Source organism: Callospermophilus lateralis, chromosome X (genome assembly GCF_048772815.1).
Source record: "Callospermophilus lateralis isolate mCalLat2 chromosome X, mCalLat2.hap1, whole genome shotgun sequence".
NCBI lineage: Eukaryota > Metazoa > Chordata > Mammalia > Rodentia > Sciuridae > Callospermophilus > Callospermophilus lateralis.
In genome coordinates this window covers 77,507,886-77,514,103 of record NC_135325.1, presented here as the reverse complement: position 1 = coordinate 77,514,103, position 6,218 = coordinate 77,507,886, and the positions used below count along the sequence as shown (strand labels likewise).

At 33.0% G+C, this 6,218-nt stretch overlaps 1 pseudogene; it reads left to right on the top strand.

Moving 5' to 3' along the window:
• Positions 1 to 2,480: 2,480 nt before the first annotated feature.
• LOC143639071 (ataxin-3 pseudogene) lies at positions 2,481 to 3,615 on the top strand (annotated as a pseudogene).
• Positions 3,616 to 6,218: the final 2,603 nt, after the last annotated feature.

Genomic DNA, 6,218 nt, shown 5'->3' with positions numbered 1-6,218 from the left:
AACATTAGGTAGATGTCATCAACCTATGAACTAAATGATTGATTTCCATACACACATAAATACATCAATATAGGATATGAATCATAGGTTTTATAACTATTTTCATGTTACCTTTCATTCATTATCTACCTGGCATTTCTTGCTCTTATACTATTTCCAGTCCAAATTTTTCAATTAAAATAAAGTTAAAGGATAGATAAGAAAAAATGTTTATTGCTTAATTAAATTTTTCATAATCAGTATGATGAAATGAAGTTGTCTCTAGCTTCTGAATAGAAAAAGTTCTATTATTTTAAATTAAACATGTGATAGGCTGTTGGAATGCCAGAAATGTCCAATGCAAAACTTTAAATATAAATTTCTGATGTGATTCCAACCTCATTCTCCAGCTTTTCTAAGGTTTTGGAAGAACAGCTGCTAGAAACCTCTGAGGACAGACACTGTTGATAGTCCCTCAGGGTTGATGTGAGAGATGACTAGAAAGCATGATATTTGTCCTCAGGATGCACTACAATTCTAGCTGGCTCTTTTCCTTATATCCTCCTGGGCTTGGGAGTCACAGCTTAAACTTTTTGTGTTATTACATGGTGACTTGAACATGCAAAAGTTATTCTTTCTAAGAATTTACAAGAATATTGAACAATGATTGAATTCAGCCACAACTATTCACAAGAATCTCTTTAAATTTGAATGTCATAATGTTTAGCTTCATTTTTATATATGATTTATAGATACTTATCTTACCCTCATTGAATTGGTCTATTCCTATTTGACTTTCCATGTTCAAGTTGTATATAATTTCATATAAAAGCTCCACTGAATGGGTATTAATTATCTTTAGATTTTGAATTTACCACACTCTAAAGGAAATGTTGTGTTGGTCAAAGCCAAAATAAAGTCACCTTTTAATTCTTGGCATGATAACAAAAAGTATCCTTCTCCTTGAAACACTGTCTTCCAAATCACATCCAAAAAATAAATTATACACTTCTACAGATGAGATTTAAATCATTTTCCTAGATGAATAATTAAGTGGATAGCTGGCTGTAATAAATGTATGTCGGAAATAAAAAGGGGAGAACATGAATTTCAGACATAGAAATTGAATGTTTAACCAAGGTCTAATTTACAAGGCTAGAAAAGAAAGTCCCAATGCTACAGATACAACCACAAGCCAAAATATTCTCAGTCAAAATCCTTTCCAATGCACAAAATCTGCTTTCAGGAAGATATCTGGTTTGAAGTTTAGAAATTACTCCACAACTTTCAGGTTTTATGGCCTACATAGGCTATATTATCCACTACATGAATTTACCTCTTCATATAAATATCAATCTTTTAGTTTATGGTTCCCAAGGTAGAGAAAAATTGGAGTCTTGAAGTGAGAAAAATAATGAAAAAAAATATAGTTTGGGAACATTTTTTATTTTCCATTGATTGTGAAGTGGTGGGGCTGGGTGATTAGCCAGACAGACAAATTACTTTTCTAGTCTAAACACTACAGACAAAAATCATATGTCTGAATACAATTCAGCTTGAAAATTGCTATTTTTTATTATTTTGATGTAAGCCAATGATATTAGTGGCTTGCATACCAGAATAAAGTGCATTTTGTTTCTCTTTCATTGCATAAAAATGAATAATTCACTTATTTTTGCAGCTATTAAAATTTTCGGTGGGTTAAGTTCCAATTCTAGATGAGAGAGAATATATACAGAACAATGTAACTATTAAAAATAAAATTTTTATTTTTCCCCTTGTTTTTTCTCTTGGGAGAAACTTACAGAGGGCTCTTTGCTATATCTAGATAGACAGATAGATAGATAAACTATTTTGAAGTAGTTACATTAGATAACAGATCAAGAAAGTCACACTGGGATAACAAGAAATTTATATCCATAGAATAAATGTCTTAAAATTATATATATATATATATATATATATATATATATATATATATATTATACATATATATACATATATATGTATATATACACTTTTGAACATGCTTAGTGTTTTTCAATGCTTAACACTTCAAACAAACTGTAAATAATATAATCTAAACACTAAATCAGAGAGAACTAGAGAACTAAAGTAAATTCTTGAAGCATGTAATGTTTCTAGAACTTCTCATTTTCTTTTATCAGAATTAAAAATCTATCTTCTTTCCTTTGTTAGACTATAAGCTCTTTAAAGGCTAGGTACATATCCCATTCACTTTTAAACTTAGAAACTATTGGCTGTAAATTAGTTTATATCAACATTTGACTGCACAACACATCCCAACCTTGTAAAGGATGACTTATGTACTGTCATCAACATCATCACTACTGCCATGTCTATCTAATTAGAACAAATTAAAACATTTTTAAAAGTCTACATACATCAGACCAATCATTATTTTCCTTTTGCTTATATTCTCATTGCATTAAAATTTCTCAGGAATAATAAAGGGTAAAAATTAATTACAACAAATAAACATGGAGTCCATCTTCCACGAGAAACAAGAAGGCTCGCTTTGTGCTCAACATTGCTTGAATAATCTATTGCAAGGAGAATATTTTAGCCCTGTGGAATTATCCTCCATCGCACATCAGCTGGATGAAGAAGAAAGGATGAGAATGGCAGAAGGAGGAGTTACTAGTGAAGACTATCGCACATTTTTACAGCAGCCTTCTGGAAATATGGATGATAGTGGCTTTTTTTCTATTCAGGTTATAAGCAATGCCTTGAAAGTTTGGGGTTTAGAACTAATCCTGTTCAACAGTCCAGAGTATCAGAGGCTCAGGATTGATCCTATAAATGAAAAATCATTTATATGCAATTATAAAGAACACTGGTTTACAGTTAGAAAATTAGGAAAACAGTGGTTTAACTTGAATTCTCTTTTGACGGGTCCAGAATTAATATCAGATACATACCTTGCACTTTTCTTGGCTCAATTACAACAGGAAGGTTATTCTATATTTGTCGTTAAGGGTGATCTACCAGATTGTGAAGCTGACCAGCTTCTGCAGATGATAAGGGTCCAACAGATGCACCGACCAAAACTTATTGGAGAAGAATTAGCACAACTAAAAGAACAAAGAGTCCTTAAAACAGACCTGGAATGTGTTTTAGAAGCAAATGATGGATCAGGAATGTTAGATGAAGATGAGGAGGATTTGCAGAGGGCTCTGCACTAAGTCGCCAGGAAATTGACATGGAAGATGAAGAAGCAGATCTCCGCAGGGCTATTCAGCTCAGTATGCAAGGTAGTTCCAGAAATATATCTCAAGATATTCCCCAGACATCAGGTACAAATCTTACTTCAGAAGAGCTGCGGAAAAGAAGAGAAGCCTACTTTGAAAAGCAACAACAGCAGAAGCAGCAGCAGCAGCAGCAGCAGCAGCAGCAGCAGCAGCAGCAAGTAGATCCACCAGGACAGGTGTCACATCCATGTGAAAGGCCAACCACAAGTTCAGGAGCACATGGGAGTGATCGAGGTGATTCCATGAGTGAAGAAGATATGCTTCAGGCAGCTGTGACCATGTCCTTAGAAACTGTTAAAAATAATATGAAAACAGAAGGAAAAAAATAATACCTTTAAAAAAAATCATCTAGATATTCACACTTTCCAACCTTGTCCTGTGTGGTTACAGCATAGGGTTCATTTTGGTAATGTGTCAAAGAGCAATGTTCATCAGAGGAAATAAGACCTTTAGGTGGTTTGCAAACACAATGATGAGAAAGTGAAAAAATGCATCAGTTGAAGCACTAAATAATGATCCTCCAAAGACTAGCCCAAAAGCTAGTCAGCAATTAAAAAATTTAAAATGATTTTCTAAATGTTTCTTTTTCTCTTTGTGTGTGCAATATCTAACATGTCTAAAATTAGTATATTTTTCTTGACTCTTTTTATAGACCAAACTAACTTGCTCTTGCCACTGAACTTGTTCCATGTGATTTTGTTCTCCTTTTCTCTGTTGGGTTGTAAGAAATTTGGCTGTCTTTCATCATCTAATAACTGCTTTTATTTCTCATGAACCAAATTAACCTTTCAGGAAAATGTCTGTCTGCCTCAATGATGGTATTAGTTCTGGAAGGATAAACCTTTCTCTCACACCTAATTGTACTGTGCAGTTGGATGTTTTCTCTGGTTATTTTCTTGGTTCACAATTTTTCTGCTAGTTAGATTTTATTATTTTTCTACAACTCTTTTGAAAGATGGTTATCTTTTCTGAGGTTTTGTTTTTTAAGCTCTCTATTATGGGATCATTATTTTATGACTTCGGTGCATTCCTAAATTCTGAAATCAGCTCTACACAAGTATTTGAGAATAAATGAGCATTAAAAAAAAATGTGTGAGCACATGCTTTCTCAGATGCTTTATAAATGTCTTTTCAATTATGTCAGAACTTTTACAGCTTTGTTGTAATCCCTTTCTCCTGCGCCTTATTTCCTTTTTCTCCAGTTGGGAAATGTCGAAAGCATAGTGTGCAGGCACATTTTCTTGTGTTACGAGGCTTAACATATGTACCCACTATGAATGTATGATATAGAAAAATCTGGCCTTCAATTTTAGTAATAGTTTATTTTAATTTTTCTTTTGTGATGGAGCTTTATGTTGTATTTACAATTGAATCATGGAATGTAGATGTCTGCTTCACATATTTTAGGTAGGTAAGCTTGCCAGAGATGGTAATATGGAACATGAAATAGTTTACTAATGAAAATATATTTAAATTTATATTGTGATTTGACATTGAAAATAAATTTAAATTTATATTGTGATTTGACATTGCATCATGTTTAAATAGCTTTAGAGTTACTGAAGTCACAGTACTTAATGAGTCTGTAAATAAGAAAGTTCTTAGTTTTGATAAACATTGGGATGCACACAGAGTTTCTTGCTGGATCAATATAGTGGTGTGATTTTGGTGAAAATTAACCATGTCTCACCTGGTGCAGTGGCGCAAACCTGTTATTCTAGCAACTTGGGAGACTGAGGCAGGAGAATCATAAGTTGAGACCAGTCTTGGTAATTTAGCAAGGTTCTGCCTCAGAATAAAAAAATAAAAAGGCTGAGGATGCATTTCAGTGGTAGAGTGCCCCTGGGGTCAATCCCCAGTGCCCCAAAACAAAAAGAAAACTTTACCATGTCTCTCTTAATGGGTGTCTGTCATTTGCTCCCCACCCCTTTTTGAAGCCCTTTTGAATGTTGAATTATTCATAAGCTAAACTTCAAGAAGAAATTTCACCTGATAACTTAAGAAAAGTAAAGTATGGCATGTTGTACCACTGGTTTGTGGCTGCACACATTTTATCAGGGAAAGCTTTTTGAGCTAGGATTATTGCTAACTGAAAAGAGATGATAAATATCTTTATTTATCATTATGAAATAACTTTTTCTTAGGACAGATTTTTTAAGTCATTATTTTCTGAAGTTTCCTTTACACAATATTAGACAGTTTTATTTTAAAATCTGAAGTTTTAACTATTGAAAATGTTACAGAATTATAAAACGTCAGAAATGCAAGGGATGTTAGAGCTCAAAGACTCCCTCAAAATGCACAAAGCTAAACATTTTAAGACCAAACATTTATGTAATTATCCCCCAGTGTTCTAGCCATATTTTCCACGGATATTTGGCCTTTACCTTTTCTCTTTGAAAAGTTGCATTAAACTTTTCAGAGTGAATTGATGAACTACTTAAAAGTAAAAAAACCAACAAAGTTTTAACTTTAGAGTTTATTAAGTTTATGCATTACATGCCTTAAAGCACTTACAAAAGTATGGCATGTCAACCTTTATTTGTTTATTAGGGACATTTTAAAACAGCAGAGTACACACTGGATGTGTTTGTTTAGTTTCTTGTGAAATTGTCATATTTGGCAGGCAGAGCCAGAATCACCAGTCAATTGCCATCTTATTTGGATTGACCTAAATTTATCTGAATGATTAGATTTATCTTAATTGATGAGCCACTGTGAAAATATGCCAGTGCTTATAACAGTAGCATCAAAAAAAAATTGTTATGGAACTGCCACTTCCAGTAAACCACCTGCAAGAAAGTCAGGAGCAAGCAAATTCATAGTAACTGTCCTGCTAAGAGAGTTATAAAGATTTCCATTCTGTTGTATCAATTGGGAACATCTTAATGTTTAATATTTAAACTTTTGGTATCATTTTTCTAATGTATAATTTGTATTACCAAGATTAAATATGTATAGTGCTGA